This window comes from Leucoraja erinacea, chromosome 21, assembly GCF_028641065.1.
Source record: "Leucoraja erinacea ecotype New England chromosome 21, Leri_hhj_1, whole genome shotgun sequence".
In the NCBI taxonomy this organism is placed as follows: Eukaryota; Metazoa; Chordata; class Chondrichthyes; order Rajiformes; family Rajidae; genus Leucoraja; species Leucoraja erinaceus.
The window spans coordinates 24,421,460-24,441,081 of NC_073397.1; the positions used below are offsets into that span (position 1 = coordinate 24,421,460).

The 19,622-nt window shown below is 44.6% G+C and overlaps 1 protein-coding gene and 1 pseudogene across 1 annotated transcript in view; both read left to right on the plus strand.

Moving 5' to 3' along the window:
* Positions 1 to 19,622, plus strand: part of cbln4 (cerebellin 4 precursor) — a 135,970-nt gene that overhangs the window by 94,420 nt on the left and 21,928 nt on the right. The gene's annotated exons all lie outside the window — the stretch shown is intronic.
* LOC129707605 (U2 spliceosomal RNA) lies at positions 14,964 to 15,130 on the plus strand (annotated as a pseudogene).

Genomic DNA, 19,622 nt, shown 5'->3' on the forward strand with positions numbered 1-19,622 from the left:
ACAATTCTGACCGTCTACCTTATCTATGCATCTCATAATTTTATATACTTCTATCAGGTCTCTCCACCTATACCTTTAGATAGGTATTTGATGTTCAGCATGGAGATTGTGGGCCAAAGGCCCTATGTCTGTGCTGCATGGCTCCATGACATAAAGCACACGGTATTGGGGGTTCAGTATTGATGTGGATAGAGAACTGGCTGGCAGACAGGAAGCAAAGAGTAGGAGTAAACAGGTCCTTTTCACAATGGCAGGCAGTGACTAGTGGGGTACCGCAAGGCTCAGTTCTGGGACCCCAGCTATTTACGATATATATTAATGATTTGGACGAGGGAATTGAATGCAACATCTCCAAGTTTGCGGATGGCACGAAGCTGGGCGGCAGTGTTAGCTGTGAGGAGGAGGCTGCAAGGTGACTTGGATAGGCTGGGTGAGTGGGAAAATGCATGGCAGATGCAGTATAATGTGGATAAATGTGAGGTTATCCACTTTGGTGGCAAAAACAGGAAAGTAGATTATTATCTGAATGGTGGCCGATTAGGAAAGGGGGAGATGCAACGAGACCTGGGTGTCATGGTACACCAGTCATTAAAAGTAGGCAAAGTAGGAACAAGATGGCGGCGCGCACGGTCGCAGCGGCTCACGGCTCCCGGACTCGGTGCTCTTTTTTGTTGTTTTTGTACGTTGTGTTGTCCGTGTACGTCTTTGCAGTCGGTTCTGCGAACACCCGCTACACCCGCTACTCCCGACAGAACCTCGTGGATATCGCGGATATCGGTGACCAGCGCCAGACTGCGGTTTCGGGTGTCTTCCATCGCAAGTATAACATCCCGGGCGACATAGCGAGACCACCGGGGTCCCCGTGGATTGTTGTCGGGTCTAGGAGGCGGCGCAGACGGAGGAGGGAGAGGAAGCAGAAGTGAGGTCGCAGGTCCGGGACTTTGCTAAGGCTAAGGAATCGACCACACAAGCCACCTCTACAGAGCCTGTATCTCTCCAACGCCAGATCCCTGGTTCACAAAATGGATGACCTGGAAGTACAACTCGCCGGAAATCGATATGTCCGCGACTGCTGTGTTATGATCATCACCGAAACCTGGCTTCACCCGGGGATACCTGATGCTAGCATGCAGCTAGCAGGTCGCTTTCTGCTCCGCGGGGACAGGACTATAGACTCCGGTAAGAGCAGGGGAGGGGGTCTCTGTATATACGTGCATGAGAATTGGTGCAACAACGGGACAATCATAGACAAACATTGTTCCCCTGACCTCGAGTACATGTCTGTAAGATGCCGGCCTTTTTTTCTACCGAGAGAACTAACAGTCGTGATTGTCACGGCTGTGTATATTCCACCTGATGCCAATGTAAACAAGGCGCTCTCTCTCCTGCTGAACACCATTAACGAACAGCAGCGGGATCACCCCGAAGGTGTTCACATAATTGCAGGGGACTTTAATAAGGCCAACTTGAAGACTGTACTGCCGAAATTCTACCAACATGTCAAGTGTTCTACTAAAGGGGTGAACACGCTGGATCATGTCTACACCAATATCAAGCACGCCTATAGAGCCACCCCCCTCCCCCAACTCGGCCAGTCAGATCATCTCTCCCTCCTGCTCTCTCCAGCCTACACCCCCCTCAGACGCAGTGCCAGGCCCACCATAAGATCTGTTACAACCTGGCCTGAAAATGCACTCTCCAATCTACAGGACTGCTTTACACAGACAAACTGGGACATATTCGAACACCAGGATCTGGAAACTCTCACAGAATCGGTGCTGGACTATATCAAGTTCTGCATCGGAAATGTGACTGTAGACAAAAACATACGGGTCTTCCCAAACCAGAAACCCTGGATGTCCAGCCAGGTCCGCACACTCCTCAGAGCCCGCGATGCTGCCTTCAGGTCAGGTGACAGAGCTCAGTACAGGGCTGCTCGAGTCGATCTGAAAAGTGGTATTAAAAAAGCCAAGGCGGACCATAAGAGGAGCATAGAGTCCCACTTGTCCAGCAATAATACACGGGAGGTATGGCGGGGCATACAAGACATTACCAACTACAGAGGCTGTGCCACAAAGTCAGAAGACCTGAGTGCGCCGCTGGCAGAAAAGCTAAATTGCTTCTTCTCCCACTTTGAAACATCACAACAGCAGCACTCACCTGCTACAGCCCTGTTTCCACCCTCACCTAGCTCCTGTACTACCCCACTCACTGTAACGGAGCACGATGTCAGACGGGTGCTCCTGGCAGTGAACCCCAAGAAGGCTACCGGCCCAGATGGAGTACCTGGTAAGGTGCTCAAAGCGTGCGCCCACCAGCTCACTGCCATCTTCACCAGAATTTTCAACCTCTCCCTGGCCCAGGCAGTTATTCCGTCCTGCCTAAAATCCGCCACAATCGTCCCTGTGCCGAAGAAGTCTACCATCGCCAGCCTTAATGACTACCGTCCTGTGGCCCTCACTCCGGTAATCACGAAGTGCTTCGAGAGGTTGGTCCTCCAGCACATCAAGGACTATCTACCACCAGACCTCGACCCCCACCAATTCGCCTATCGCCAAAACAGATCCACAGAAGACGCCATCACCGTAGCTCTCCACTCTGTGCTGAGCCATCTGGAGCAGGGGCAGAGCTACGTCCGGATGCTCTTTGTGGATTTTAGTTCAGCCTTTAATACAATCATTCCGGACATTCTCATTGGTAAACTGGTCACTCTCGGCCTCCCCACTGTCACATGTGCCTGGATAAAGGACCAACCGGCCCCAGACTGTGAGACTCGGCCCCCACCTCTCCTCCACTCGCAGGTTGAGTACCGGTTCCCCACAGGGCTGTGTGCTAAGCCCCCTCTTATACTGTCTCTACACCTACGACTGTAGTCCGGCCCACAACAACAACCGCATCGTCAAATTTGCTGACGACACTACTGTGGTCGGACTTATTTCGAAGGGAGACGAGGCAGCCTACAGAGAGGAAGTCCTGAAGTTGACAACCTGGTGCTCAGAAAACAATCTGGCTCTGAACACCAGGAAAACAAAAGAGCTCATTGTCGACTTCAGGAGGCACAGCACCGACTTAGCCCCCCTACACATCAACGGCGAGTGTGTGGAGAGGGTCAACACCTTCCGGTTTCTCGGTGTCCATATCGCTGCCGACATCTCCTGGACGGACAACACGACAGCGGTCATCAAGAAGGCTCAGCAGCGGCTGCACTTCCTGAGGGTCCTCAGGAAGCACAACCTGGACTCTAACCTGCTGCTGACCTTCTACCGCTCGTCCATCGAGAGCCTGCTGACATACTGCATTACAGCATGGTATGGCAGCTGCACCATGGCAGACAGGGAGAGGCTTCAGAGGGTAACCAGGACAGCGCAGAGGATCAGTGGCTGCCCTCTCCCCTCCCTGATGGACATCTACACCTCCCGCTGCCTTAGCAGGGCAAAGAAGATCATCAAAGACAGCTCCCATCCTGCGTTTGGACTGTTCGACCTGCTGCCCTCTGGAAGGCGCTATAGGTGCATCAAATCCAGGACAAACAGACTCAGGAATAGTTGCTTTCCGAGAATTATATCTACCATAAATTCAAATTCACACATGCACTGACTACACCGCCCAACACGGACTTCCATCTGTATATATGATATATGTATATATGTCCCCCCCCCCCCCATCTCCCTTCTGTTTTTTTTTCTGTTTCTTGTTTGTTGTGCTAAATTGTATGTATGCACTGAGTACGAGCAGCTTTCAGTTTCACTGTACATGTATAGTGACAATAAATGGCATATCGATATCGCATGCAGGTGCAGCAGGCAGTAAAGAAAGCGAATGGTATGTTAGCATTCATAGCAAAAGGATTTGAGTATAGGAGCAGGGAGGTTCGACTGCAGTTGTACAGAGTCTTGGTGAGACCACACCTGGAGTATTGCGTACAGTTTTGGTCTCCTAATCTGAGGAAAGACATTATTGCCATAGAGGGAGTGCAGAGAAGGTTCACCAGACTGATTCCTGGGATGTCAGGACATTCATATGAAGAAAGACTGGATAGACTTGGTTTGTACTCGCTAGAATTTAGAAGATTGAGGGGGGATCTTATAGAAACTTACAAAATTCTTAAGGGGTTGGACAGGCTAGATGCAGGAAGATTGTTCCCGATGTTGGGGAAGTCCAGAACAAGGGGTCACAGTTTAAGGATAAGGGGGAAATCTTTTAGGACCGGGATGAGGAAAACTTTTTTCACACAGAGAGTGGTGAATCTGTGGAATTCTCTGCCACAGAAGGAAGTTGAGGCCAGTTCATTGGCTATATTTAAGGGGGTATGGAGAGAAGGCAGGTACAGGATACTGAGTTGGATGATCAGCCATGATCATATTGGATGGCGGTGCAGGCTCGAAGAGCCGAATGGCCTACTCCTGCACCTATTTTCTATGTTTCTATGACTATAATTCACATGCTGTTCTCATGGAGCGTAGGGGAAGACTGGGGGAGGGTCCACGGGGAAAAGTCTTTGCACAAAGATATTTCCAGGATTTTTTTGAAGGAATATCCCTGCTGGAATCTCACTGAGAAATAATGTGTGGAGGGTTGTGAAGGGGACCATTGTAACAATCCTTCGCTAATTCTATTCCACCCATAATGATGCTGGGATTTATAGCAATACCTGTCTTATTTTGCTGTCTTATTTTCCATAACTGGGGCTGTCACTTCCTTCTATTTTGAGAGGGAAAGTATAGAAGTGATGAGACCTTATAGATGTGACCTTATAAAAGATTATGAAATTATGAGGTGCATGAATGGGATAGATAGTCAGTCTTTTTCCAGGGCCAGGTAGTCTAGAACGAGAAGGCATGGATTTAAGGCACGATGAGAGAAATTTAAAGGAAGTCTAAGGGTGAATTCTTCAGGGCGGTGGTTATCTAGAAACAGCTGTCAGAGGAGATGGTAGAGGTAGATATAAATACTGCATTTTAATGGGAATTTGCACATATTTAGATAGGAAAAGGCATAGAGGGACACGGGTCTAATGCAGCAAATGTGATTAGCATTGATATTTTCACTGTAGGCATGGGCAAGGTGGACTGAGAGGGTTAATTTCTGTGTTTTTAGATTCTATAATTGACTGATTCAAATTTATAAGCGTGACATCTGACCCAGCCATGAGAACGGTCACTTCAGAGGGTGGAATTGAATCTGTGATCCATACTATCAGTAGTGGTGTAGGAAGGAACAGTAGATGCTGGTTACGCTGACGACAGATGCAAAATGCAGGACTTACTCAACAGGTCAGGCAGCATCTCTGGAGAAAAATCTGAAGAAAGGTTGCGACCCGTAACTTTGCCTATTCCTTTTCCCCAGGGATGCTGCCTGACCCGTTGAGTTACTCCAGCATTTTGTGTCTATCAATGAGTAGTGGTGTTTTGGAGGAGCAGATAACCAACATTTCCAATGTGTTATTGGGCATTGCGGTGGTGAAGTTGGACAACTAGCAAGTATTGCAGAAGATGGTGTGTCCATCTCTCAAAAAAGAAAAAAAACTTTAATTGAATAGACACAAAATGTTGGAGTAACTCATCAGGGCAGGCAGCATCTCTGGATAGAAGGAATGGGTGACATTTTGAGTCGAGACCCATCTTCAGACTGCTGATATTTGGTTCAGAAGAGAAGATTGTTGGTTTGCTTTAGTGGTTCTCTGCAACTATGACCAGGAATAGGGTGCGCCCTAATGCAGACACAGATCTTCTTCTTTGTAGACAAGGCCCATGTGGTTTATTCAGTGTGCATGTCAGCTTTAAAACGATGACCACAACATTAAACATGCATTGTGTGGCTGAATACTGTCAACGCCTGCTTGTCCAGTGATATCTTTATGTAGGTATGTCATGTGCACGGAGGCCAGTGAATCAATTTTACTTTGTGGCCATTGTCACTCAGATCGTGTTTTGGAAACAATTCTGTGCTTCCACTCAATTCTGCAGAGAATAAAGATATGAGCTATGCAATCTTTAAAGGTGCTTCACCCATAGACTACACACAACCTCAAGGTTGCAATGTGAAATGAATGCTACGTTTAGGATTCTAAAGGGAAAAGATGATACGGACAATATCAAGCATTTTCACCTAGATCAGCGTAAGGAATGAGCAGTCAGTTAATGAAGGGGGCTAAATTCAAATGCATCAATGAAAGTTGTCAATCTATAAAACTGGATCCCCGGAGAAATTATTTAAAAGCCTGATATTGATTTGTTCAAATATATATTAGATGGAATTTTTTTTTCTTCATAAGAAAACACTTTCAGAAACGAGGAAGGCCACAAAGCTCATGCAATACTTGCTGCCCATTCCTAATGAGAACATGTACACTGAAATCCTTCAAAGGGACTTGGAAAATCATGAAGGTGAGCTTTCCCTTCTGCATTTTTGAACCTGTCAACATTCAAATCACAGTTAATATTACATTAAAGAGTTGACATAGTTTATCAATTATAATGATTTCATGTTTATTTCTTAAGGGCAGCATGGTTCCGCAGCGGCAGAGTTGCTGCCTTCCAGCGCCAGAGACCCGGGTTCCATCCTGACTACCGGTGCTTGTCTGTATGGAGTTTATACATTCTCCCCGTGATCTGTGTAGATTTTCTCTGGGATTAGTTTTCTCCCACAGTCCAAGGTTGTACAGGTTTTGTAGGTACATTTGCTTGGCATCATTGTAAATTGTCCCTAGTATGCGTAGGATAGTGTGCGTAGGATAATGCAATTATCAAGAAAGCACATCAGCGCCTCTACTTCCTGAGAAGATTATGGAGAGTCGGTTTGTCAAGGAGGACCTTTCTCTAGATCTCATTGGATTTAAAGAGAGCTAGCTAATTGGATATGTAATTATCAGGATGATAGGAAGCAGAGGATGATGGTGGCTTGCTGTTTCCTGGATAGGAGGCCTGTTACTAGTGGTGTGCCTCACAGATTGGTGCTGTGGCCATTGTAGTTGTCTTTTATATACTGTAAATGATTTAGATGAGAATGATTAGTACGTTTTCAGATAACCTTCTTTACTGCCGATGGTACCACCTATTTAAATGTTATCAACAAATACAATGGGATCTTGATCTGCTAGGTGAGTGGGACAACGAATGCCGGGACTCAAGGGCCAGAGTTATTGGGAGAGGTTGGGCTGGCTAGGAACATACTCCTTGGAGAATAGTAGACCGAGAATTACATTATAGAGCTGTATTAAATCATAAAGGGCTCAGATAAAGTAAATAGATATACTCTTGTTCCCAGGGAGGGGGAATAAGAAAATAGAGCACACAAGTTAAAAATGGAAGGAAAAAGATTTAAAAGGGACCTGAGGGACAAGTTCTTCATACAAAGTGGGGCAGATATGGAAATAGCTGCTGGTTGGCCAGTATAAATGTACCCTAGTGTGCGGTGAATGGTAGAATGCCAGAGAAAGGGGTTGAGCAGGAACAATAACAACATTTAAAAGATATTTGAATGGGTAGAAGGATAGCAAAGATTCAGAGAGGTATGGACAAAATGCAGGTAAATGGGACTAGCTAAGATGGGGCATCTTTGTTAGCATGGAGTTGAGCTAGGGGACCTGGCTCCTTGCTGTATTAGGCTATAACTCTAGTGGAAGTAACTTTACAACTGATGCTTTTCTTTTTAAAATTACTTTTGAGATGTAATGGACCAGTGATAAGTGGAAATGTACTCTTCTGGTGTTTCACATGGACAAATAAATGGGCTTCAAAGAAGTATTACGAAAGCTGAAGTCACCTATCACTTGATGATAATCGTCTTGGCCCTTCCTATATTTCACTTTCTGTAAGCAATGGGGATATGAAAGATCAGCAGGAAATAGAACTGGGAATATCAATGAGGAGAAAACTCAATGTAGTGAAGAAGACAGCTTGGAAGTCGTAAAAGTTAAGAATTTATAAACTCCCTAGTGTATGACAACTAGTCAGCGAAATGTACTGGCAGAGAAAATTAATTAATGAAGAAAGCGTGTTCATTTATGTTACAGTATGATGAGTCGGGTACAATTGTCAATTCCAATTCATACCATCATAAATTAAGACAGGTATATCATGCACAGACATTTCAATCCACTGTTGACTTGCATTTATTGATACTGAATCAAAGCTTGTGAATTATTAAAGTCACTTTTTATGAGCCTTGCTAATACATATTGCTCATTACATTTCATAAATGTATCCAAACTCACCCATCTATAGCTCTCATAATTTTCATCATATAATTAATGTCCCACATCTTAAATTGCATATACAATATTAAGCAAGAGGATTCTCAGTTGTGAAGCATTTGATTAACTTTTTATTGGGCGATTCAATTATCACAGTTTAATTGCATTTACCTGTATTAATAGCGAAGGCATCATGAGAGATCACAAATAGGAGTTTGAGAATGTTACCTGTTTAGAGCAGATTGATTCAACATGTACGGGTTGAGGATCATAAATTCATAAGTTTGTAAGTTGATGTTCCAGGAGCAGAATTAGGTGATTCGGCCCATTGCGTCTACTCCGCTATTCAATGATGGCTGATCAATCTTTCCCTCTCAACCCCATTCTCCTGCCTTTGCCCCCTAATCCCGACACCCTTACTAATCAAGGATCTGTCAATCTCCGCCTTAACAATATCCATCGACTTGGCCTCCACAGCCGTCTGTGGCAATGAGTCTCACAGATTCACCATCCTCTGACTAAAGATGTCTTATGTCTTCAAAATACTTCCTCAATTGCAAAATGTTTTGGGATATTCTGAGGTATTTTGCTTTCAATTGGTTTGGAAACATGGATATTATAAGCTGACATCAATGATTAGTTACCAGAGCCTACAATACAGTTACCAAACTGCATTACAGTGTTTCCCCTCCTGCAAGTGGTGAGGGAAGTTAAAATTTTGCCCATTCTGTCTTATCACATGGAACTACTGTCAGCACTTCCTGCGATCAGTTTAGCTGTATAATAAGGGAAGGAGATTTATAATAGTACTGAGAGGTGAAAAGATCCAAATAGAAAAAGGTTTAGCAGATAGTGAAACAAATTGAAGGAGGAATTGAAGAAATAAGTGATCAATATATCAAGAATAAACAGAGAACTTTGAAGATTTAATAGTCACCCATTGTTTTGGGGCAAAGGATCAGTTTATAGTTGTTTGGTGTGGCCTATTCCAAAATAGTGGAAGAAATCTCAAATTTAAAAAAAAGGCAAATGTTGTTTCAAAATCTTAAAGATTTGTAATCTGTCCCCAATTATTTCAACCGAGCATCGAAGAAGGCAAAAAGCTAAGTGGAATAAAACAAAACAATATTGGAAGCACTTATCAGATCAGGCAGCATCTGTGAAAAGAGAAGCAGAGCTTTCATCAGAACTGAGAAAATAAGTTTGTTTTAAGTTGCAGGAATATCAGAGGGAGGAAGGGATAGGATGAATGGCATACAGTATCTCTTACAGGGCAAGGTCAAGGTTGCTGAGGTTTTAAGAAGTTGATAAAACAATTTGGCTGATGAGTTAATGGGGTATTTAGAATGGGAGTTAACGAAGACAATATACCATGCAGTTCAGAGCTATTGAAACCCAATATGGAGTAAATGGAATCCATAGTCACAGATATCCATAACCTACAGCTGAAAATGACAGTTTTGATACAAACAAAGAAAGCAGGTTGCTTATAATTATTGAATTCAGTATTAATTACAAAAGTTGCAATGTGCTCAGACAAAAGATGAGGTTTTGAAAATAAACCTTATGCTCAGCCTCTTTAACATAGTGCAGGAGGGCACAGATATATAGCTCAGTATGGGGCCGCGGCAAATAATTAAAGTGGCAGGCGATGGGAAGCTCAGGATCACCTCTGCTGAATGAACACAGATAAAACAAATAAAACTGTAAAGGTTAAGTGGAAATGAGAAAGATAAAGTAGAGAGCATATTGACTGGTTGCATCACGGCCTGGTTTGGCAACTCAAACATAGGAATGAAGGAGATTACAAAAAGTGGCTGACCTCCCCACTATAGAGATAATCTATAGGAGATGGTGCCTTAAAAAGGCAGCCAGCATCATCAAAGACCCACACCACACTGGCCGTGCTCTCATTTTACTCCCACCCTTGGGAAGAAGGCATAGGAGTCTGAAATCTGTGACCACCAGTTTCAAGAAAGGAGCATGGAAAAATAGGACAATGGTTTGAGGTGCAATACAGAAAGGTATAGAAGTAGATGGATTAACTGAAAAAAAAAACCATTAAGGGTACTCCAAATTGTAGAAATTGAAGGCTATTAACCTGTTGTGTGGTTTGCAGTGAGATACAGAGTGCAAGCTTTAATTAATGGAAAGGGGATTCCAGGCTTGAATGGTAGTAGAAGAGACTATCTGCTTAATGGACTCAGATTGCATCCTGGACTCTTAAGGACAATACGTCAGGAGAATGGTCATTAACAGAATCTCAGTTCGTATGTAGTATTCATTTTATGCCTTTTCATTATCCTGATTTTTAAGTAAAGACCGTTGCTGTATATCACATCAAGATGATGGACAGCACATCTTACAGCAGAATCTTTGTGTATTTCTGTAACATGTCATTGCCAAGCTTAATTTGTGTCTTGTATCTCAACGTGGATTAGGGCTGACTCCAAATGATTTAATGCAGAGCAACTGTTACGAAGGAACATGATCTCTCCCCAAGGGAAATAAATCACAGCTCCTCATGTCATCTGCCAAGTTCAGAATGTTTCCTTTTTCACAATGTATTTTCTGTGTGAGGATTGATATTGTAATACACCACTGACACGAGTTATGTGTTGTTATGATATTCCAGTCTATTGTTTAAACACAAGAAACAATTAGATTCTTGGCAATGAAGGAGGACAATAGATTTGTGTACTGATAACGCCCTTATAACTATATACTATATGGATACAGGGGAAATAGTTGAAAGGTAACACAAGTTTACGGCCTAATGAATACCTGATACTAGATCATGCTGGCACCACATTGGTTCCATGGAGTTATGGAATGCAGTAATACTCCAATAATTTAGGTTAGTTCAGTTTAGTGATACAGCGAGGAAACAGACCCTTTGGCCCAACTAGTCCGATGTCGACCAGCGATCACTGTGCACTTACACTTTCTTATAGACAAGAGACAATTTTCAATGTTACCAAGGGAGAAAACCAGAGCACCTGAAGAAAACCCGTGCAGGTCACAGGGAGAACATGCAAACTCCATGTAGACAGCACCCGTAGCAGGATCGAACCCAGATCTCTGGTGCTATAAGGCAGAAATTCTACTGCTGCGCCACTGTGCCTCCCAATCTGGCATCCGATTGCTCAGACCTCCTGATGGTCCAGCATCTGGGTCATTCATTATTCCTGAAGATAATCTGGGCATCTGGAGTGTGGCCCAGGCTAGGAATCGGACTGTGGGCAGGATGGTATCTGGAACAATGTGTGTAAGTAAGAACTGCAGATGCTGGTTTAAATCGAAGGTAGACACAAAATGCTGGAGTGACTCAGCGGGTGAGGCAGCATCTCTGGAGAGAAGGAATGGGCGACGTTTCCGGTTGAGACCCTTCTTCAGCCTGAAGAAGGGTCTCAACCCGAAAAGTATACCCGCTGAGTATTGTGTGTCTACTTGGCATCTGGAACACCTGGGGTTAGGTTTGAGTCAGAGCCCATGGAATGTTTATATATTCCCTGCTCCCTTTAAACTCATTGAGTTCATGAGACCATTTATTATTCAATGAGGGCATGTAACCTTTTATATGCATTGTCCTGAGATTATGCCCTTTTAAATCATTCTGATGTTTCAAATTGCAAATTAATTAGGCACGCTGACAGATATTGTTTTGCATCCTGTAAATAGCTGTGGCCTTTGTGCATTTTACAGGGGCAGTAACTCCTGGATTTCCTTGCAGCCCAGAATTTTAAAAGATAACTTTAGATTCTTAGCCATCGTGCAACAAATAAGGATGCCGTGGTCATCCTTGGCAAAGACATCTTGTGATGGAACCATTCCATGGAATGCAGTAGAATAGTAAGATTAAACGAGAACTTACCAGTTCGAAGTTTGATCGTTATTTTACGAGGAGTACGTTGAGGGAATACGTGAAGAACCCCGCCAGGACGCATGCATGTCATTCTTCAAAGCAGCGGTGTGAAATCACAAATAACTGTAATGACTGAACATAGTAAGATTAGAGAAGAAAATACCAGTTGAGTATATGATCAAGGGTGGGAGCGGAGGGCACGTATTCCCTCAAAGTACTCCTCATAAAATAACGATCAAACTTCGAACTGGTAAGTTCTCGTTTAATCTTACTATTTTACTTCGGAGTCACGTGAGTGACTACGTGAAGATTTCAAAGCTCTGTGATTTCATGCCGTGGAAACGAGTCCATGCATCACATCTGCCTTAATTGACTGTGGGAGGAATTGTGTTAACATGTTTAGACATGAACCCAACATTGAAATCCATGATAAATTGTTAACAACAAATTATAGCCCCTATTTATGGGGTGAAATTATATTACAGAACTTAAAATTGGCTCTGCAAAGTTCCAGTTTAACTACTGGTTTGTGGTAGAATAGTTGGAACATTTTCCCCTGATCCATCCTGCTGTCTCAAGGATTTGGTTCATTGGTACATCCAACTCCATAGCTGCCGATGTAGTTGCAGCCCTGGTGGAATAAGATTTGAATATGTTAGTATCCACCCCAGCTGTTGTTAAAACCTGTTTCAGCCATCTGGAAATAGTTTGAACCAACACTTTTTTGTGGGTTTGTTTGTGGCTGATTAGTAGTGCCATCTCATAGCTTCAGATGTTTTGGGTGTTCTCCGTATAGAACAATAATTGTCTTATTATATAGAGACAATATCTGTAGGATAATCCATAAATTCTATTTTGAGGTCTGATGATCCCGGTCTGTTCTGTTTGACTAATTCGTAATATGTAACGTTGTATTCCTGTTGAAGAAGTCATAGTCCAGCCTTAAGTTATGTACGACTGTACCCTTAGTGCCGTGACCAAAGCCATCAGCATGACTGTTTGATGCGTCAGTCTTTGCAGGGACAGAGCTGTTGCTGGAGACTAATTCCTTAGCAACGTTAGGGCAATACTCATATCCCATTTAGAGAATACCTGGTTCTTGGGGGATAGATATTAAAAATTCCCCTCATAAATTTGGTTACCAGGGGTGAGTCCCAACAGAATGACGCTCTGATCCTCGCCATAGATATGTTGATAGGGCGCTTCTGGCGCAGTTAATGGCACTGGAACTGAGCCCCTCATCATAATGGAGGCCTGCCAGGAATTCGAGAACAGACGTTATGTTCATCAAACTGTAGGTGATGTTGTTTCTGTGACAATATATCTCCCATTTCCTGATGTATACCAGATATAGTTTTTGGTGGACTGTCTGTGGCCCACTCAGATAATGTTCAATGTTCGGTCCGCCAGTCCCAGTTGTAGTAGAGGTTTCTTTAGACTCTAAAAAATTGATAGGTTTGTTGTTTTTGACATGGATGGGTTCCCGTGTTACGGGATGAACCAATAATCTGGTTGTTTCAAGATGGTGATGCATGGTTAAACCCCGTGTTGAGTATCACAGGGAACCATGATTAAGCAGGCCAATCGGCACTACCAATTAACAGACGCTGAGTCTTGTTGTATTTTTCGTAATACCCGACTGATGATGTAGAAAAGGAGAGAATGCATAGATAAACAATTGCCCCCTCAATGCAGTGAAAAGCATCTGTCCCTGCTGTCCCAGGTCTGGTTCCCAAGGAACACAGTTTGGTAACTGGTGATTAAGTCTTATTTTACTTCGGAGTCACGTGAGTGACTTCGTGAAGAACCCCGCTTCCACGCATGCGTGCCATATCGCTACACGCATTGCAACGAGTCACACAGGGGGAACGGCGTTCCCCAAGCGGGAGAATTTGAAAGTCGGGAACAGCAGGTAAGAGACTCTGCGTTTCCCTTTTTTACTACTTACTTTTAGGTGGCTGCGGAAAGCTGGCGGGGAGACCCGTGGAGGGCGAGCAGCCGGCAGCAGCAACAGCACGAGTTTCCCTGGAGGGGAACAACCTGTGCCCGACTTTGCTCCCGCACCGGCAAAATTCACCTCTCGGCCGGGCGGGAAGCAAAGTAAAGAGGTCCGTATGCCAGTCTCAAGCGAGACTGGCTTGGGACCAGTCGCTAGCAGCCAGCGCAGAGGCTGCGGGACAGACAGCACGGACCAGCGGTACCGGGGCTCGAAACACTCAGCGAGTGCAGAGGCACTGATGGAGTAGGAACGGGACGTTGGGGACGAAAACCTTCTCCAAAAGGTAGGCACCGGGATAGGAACAGCCGGGTTTTACCGGCTGCGGAACTGCCGCGAAGGACCAGGCCCGTGGATACCGGGGTCGGTCCGAGCGGCTCGAACCCGCAACGGAGGGAACGACGGTCACCAGCGGGAGAAGGAAAGTCGGGAACAGCAGGTAAGAGACCCTGCGTTTCCTTCCACTTACCTTCTAGGTGCAGACATGGACCGGGTCCATGTAAGCTGCAGAAGGCCGGCGGGAGAACCGCGGAGGAGCAGCAGCAGCAGCAGCAGCGGCAGCGGCAGCGGCAGCGGCAGCAGCAGTGGCAGCCGGCAGCTGCAGGAGTACCGGCAGCTGCAGGAGTACTGACAGCTGCACGAGCACTGGCAGCGGCAGCGGCAGCAGCAGTGGCAGCCGGCAGCTGCAGGAGCACTGACAGCTGCAGGGGCACTGGCAGCGGCAGGAGCAGCATGGGCACATCGATTCCCGGAGGAGGAAAACACCTGTGCCCAACTTCGCTCCAGCACGGTGAAAAAATTCATTTCTCAGCAGCAAAGGACTTTGCAGTTGACTGGCTGCACTCTACTACAAGGGACCAGTATGTGAGTACCAGGGTCGGTCCCAGCGGGGTTTTTTAGTTACAATGATCGCTTCTAGGCTTTTTGGCTAAGATTAAGTGTAGTATCTGTTCTTATCAGTTTAATATCTGATACGTCCCTTATCTAGGGACCATATATTAATAAAATCTATAGTAGCTGTTATCATCAGTTTTAATGTCTTATATGTCCCTTAGCTAAGGACCATATAAGTAGGAGTGCCCAGAATTGAGGGCATTACAGTGGGGTTGACCGGCTGCAACGACCGGAAGGGACCAGTACCGTCAGTACGGGGGTGGGTCCCAGGGGTCTAAGATAAAGGAGCAGCCAGGAGCGCTGAGAGCGTTGGTGCCGGGTTTAAAGGAATAGATGGAAGCAGCTGTGCCAGTTATCCTCCACACCGGCCATATCCACTCCACGGAAGGAAGGACAATACTGGAGAAGGAGGACCGTGGAACAGCGGGCAGCCAGCAGCAGCCAGCGGCACTTGGATCATCCGTAGTGGGATCAGCTGTGCCCGATGTCGGCCCCGCACGGGCCAGCTCCATGCGGCTGAGCGGTAAGGCTAGACACAAATCAAACAAGGTAGTGGACTCAGAGGGTCCGACTTTGCATAAAACCGCCGGCAACCAGCGCCCGAGAGGGCTAGAGCGGGAAGAAGCGGTGTATGGAGCCTTGCTCCAACGTGATAAACCCACAGCAGTACCTTTTTGAGGGCTGCACAATGCTTCTACCCCATCAGAGGGGAGCACTGTGGGTCAGTTCTGGGCTGACTTGCAAGAGGGGTCCGCAGAACAAAAGACAAGTGGGCAGCAGTTAAGCCCACATGGGTACCCCGTGCGGGACCCCTAGAGATCTCTAACTCTATAAAAAAGAGTAGGCAGGACCCTGATGGGCCAGAGCCTGGTAATACAGCGTCCCATGATCCTAAACACAGCAGGGACTCTGCTGGACATGGTGGCTGATTACTTTAACCAAGTCAAACATGGGTAGACTTGGATCCAGGATGGCAATAGTATTACTATATGTCTGGCCACAAACGCCAACAGGGAAAAATTTACAGACACTGGCCAGACATCTGCCACCTGGCAACGGTGAGGCATTACAGGTGCCCAGTGTAAACCAATGCATTTGACAGCATATGGGGACGAACATCAGGAACAGGACCTCAAGATCCAGAGAACCTTAAAGGGATTGACGGAAGGCATCATAGAATACACCCGCACCCTGGACTAAACGTAGGTAACCAAAGACCATCAAGACGCACTAGCTCTGTTTAGTAATATGCAATATGACCTGAACTACACGTGGAAGGCGGCCATTCAGCCAGCACTGGGACCCCAAAAAATGCTACCATTTGCAAACAAAGAACCGTGAGTGGACAAAGCCAAGACACTGGGGCTCATCAAGGCCAGCGCAAGGGCCTATTTTGGAGCATGATACCGGCCACAGGCAACGCCAAAAAAAAAAAAAAAAAAAAAAAAAAAAAAAAATGTGGCAGTGCTAGATATCAATAACCCGCAGGATCCTTTTTTAGGGTATGGCCAGGGCGGCCACCCTGGAAGATGCGGAAACCTCAACCTCCCACACAACCCCGAACAAGAGATATCAAACCAGAACCTCCTTTTTTCAAAAAAAAAAAAAAAAAAAAAAAGGAAATAACGCAACCACCGGTAACCATGGAGGTAGGTGGGTGGGGTTTCTTCTGTTTAAAATAGGGACCTACGATGGTAGGGGAGGTTACAACACTACAGTTATGTATGGTATATAATCACTACAGATTCATATAATCTCAGGAGTATTCAGGGTTATCTGATAAGATTTACTCATCCCAATAACCACAGTACAACATACACCAGAAGGGCATTTTGTCCTTACATAAAACCCACATGGTCTACAAAAATTGTACACAAAAGATGTGATTGAGCATACTTTTCATGGAACATTAGAATTGTATCAAACATATTTATTAAAAATAAAATAGAGTAGGGTTGCAGGATTATCATTGATTTTAACCCTAAACACATTTGTTCTAGATATTTATTTTAAGATGGATTCTCTTATTCTTGATAAGACTTGGTGTCAGCTGCGGGGTTCTATATGGCAGGCATTGACTTAAAAGAGGAACTTTGGCAATAGAGCTTACAATAGGGGTAATTATTAGCTCCAATATTATTTACTAAAATTCTAAAACCAGCTTGGCATTGTTATGTAACAAAACCATAGGGTGATGTTTTTCCCCCGTTCGGCCCCATCAATGGGGTACTAGGGATAATTCAACTACACTCGGCATCTGGAATTCTCAGATTTCCGACTGACCTTCTAAATCATGGTATTCGGTCATACAGGGGATGGTTTAGAACCATGTTCCCTAATGAACATAGCCAAAAATTATTAATTTATCCAGTGACTGCGGGCAGTCATCCATGCCATAAGACTATGGATTATGGGTTTATAGAGTCTAAAAGACCCACTGCACGGCATTGGGCTGTCAGACAGGACGATGAATCTCATCTCATCTGCACTAAGACTGTCAACACGGAAGCAGTACCTTTGGACACATCAAGAAATGGGGCATATACTGCTTGGACAACAACCTCGACCAAAAGGCCAAGAACATTCTGGCCGTATTGGAATTTTAACAAGCCTCCATTATGATAATCGATGGAGCTACAGTGCCATCAATAGTGCCACAGGTGCACTCTCCAATTACCTATCACAAGGAACGGAGCGGCACGCGGTGGGAACGCACCCCTGGTAAGAAAACCAGGTACTCCGAAATCTGGGACGTGGGTGTCGTTTCTCAACATGCTGAGGAGCTTGTAGCTCATAACAGCGTTGTCACTTCAGTAACAGACCAGGAAGATGGTTATGCTCATGGTGTTATTTACCGCACAACAAGTCCAGCCATTTAGCAAACTGAGCCTGGACTCCCTGATCATCTCACCGAGAAACTGGTGTTGTCATACAGGATTTAATAAAAGAAAACAGATCGGGTTTCCTCGGGTCAAGTGTTTGAATTTATGGTACACCCATATGGCAACCGACTGTGTATAGCAAGACACATCTAACAATATATGGAATATACTAAGAACATTCGAGGTCAGAAAATGGAGTTGTTTATCTCTTAAAAGAAACCGCATGAAAGGGTCACGACTCAAACTATATTAGGTGGCTCAAATAGGTCCTAAAAATGACACTAATGTTTTAACTCTCATTCCACCAGGGCTGCAGCAACATCCGCAGCAAAAATTTGTACAGGTACCCACAGACCAAATCCTCAGAATGGCAGGATGGTCATTCAAAAGGGGTTTTCCACAGGTTTTTATAATAAACCAGTTAAATTTTGGAGCCATCATTTGTATTAAGAAGACATTTTATGTCCAACAAAATAATTGCCCGAAAGGTTACAGGGCTATGATTCTCAAATTTAAAAAAAAAAAAAAAAAAAAAAAAAAAAAAAAAATGTTATATAATTTTTTCATTATACCACACAACTCTTTGTATAATTGTGTTTTAAAATTACTAATGATGCTCTCTCCCAATACCCAAGGCAGTTGTGAAGCATGGACTCGTTCCACGGCATGAGGTCACAGAGCTTTGAAATCTTCACGAAGTCACTCACGTGACTCCGAAGTAAAATAGTAAGATTAAACGAGAACTTACCAGTTTGAAGTTTGATCTGTATTTTATGAGGAGTTACGATGAGGGATTTCGTGCCCTCCGCTCCCACCCTCTTATGATCATATCAAAAACTGGTATCTCTTTGATAATCTTACTATGTTAGATCATTATAGATTCCTGTGACCTCACACCGCTGCTTTGAAGAATGACACGCATGCGTGGAAGCGGGGTTCTTCACGAAATCCCTCATCGTAACTCCTCATAAAATACAGATCAAACTTCAAACTGGTAAGTTCTCGTTTAATCTTACTATTTTATTGAATTTGTGTGACCTGATGTCTGTCACTGAATTTTGGGTTACCTGGTAGGTAAGTAGCTGATATTCCAATATTTCTCAGGATACACCATTACCAAATTGTATTAGTCAGATTGTCACTCTGTAGTCTAACACGCTGGTGATTTATCCCAGAGTAGTATGACTTTAGTCCATAGAACGCACCCCACATGTCCAGGTAGTTTATGCCCAGTGTCTGTGATAATGATGCCTCCTGTGCCTTTCATCTACCTCCACAGATGGAGATGGAAATTGGTAGTACCCCAACCAAGCACACTGGCATCAGTTTGTAGCACCACTAAGGGTTTGCTGATACCGATAGGGTTGGAACAATGCCGAATGTTATCCCTCCACCATTTTAATTCCATAAGCTTTGATTGGTGGCTTATTGGTCTGTCGAAATGACCAGTATGAACTTTGAGTGTTTGTATTTTGCCCTTTGTAGATATTTGGTAATACAAAGGTCCAAATTGTGTGGCTGGAAAGGCAGACACTGTATGCCAATTATACTTGCTACCAATCTGATAGATGGTTCACTGATGTCAGTGGGGTTGTTGCAGGCCTCAGTTAAGACTGTAGCCTTGTCCTTTGGTAAAGTCACCGACATGTGAGCTGTCAATAGTGAACCCCAAATAATCCATTAAGTTGGTAGGTGTTAGTTTAGATTTAACTGGATGGATGATAACCCCAGTTTTCACCCAATTGTATGGTGGCTGTTACAGCTAGTTAGGCCAACTCCAAAGTTATGCCC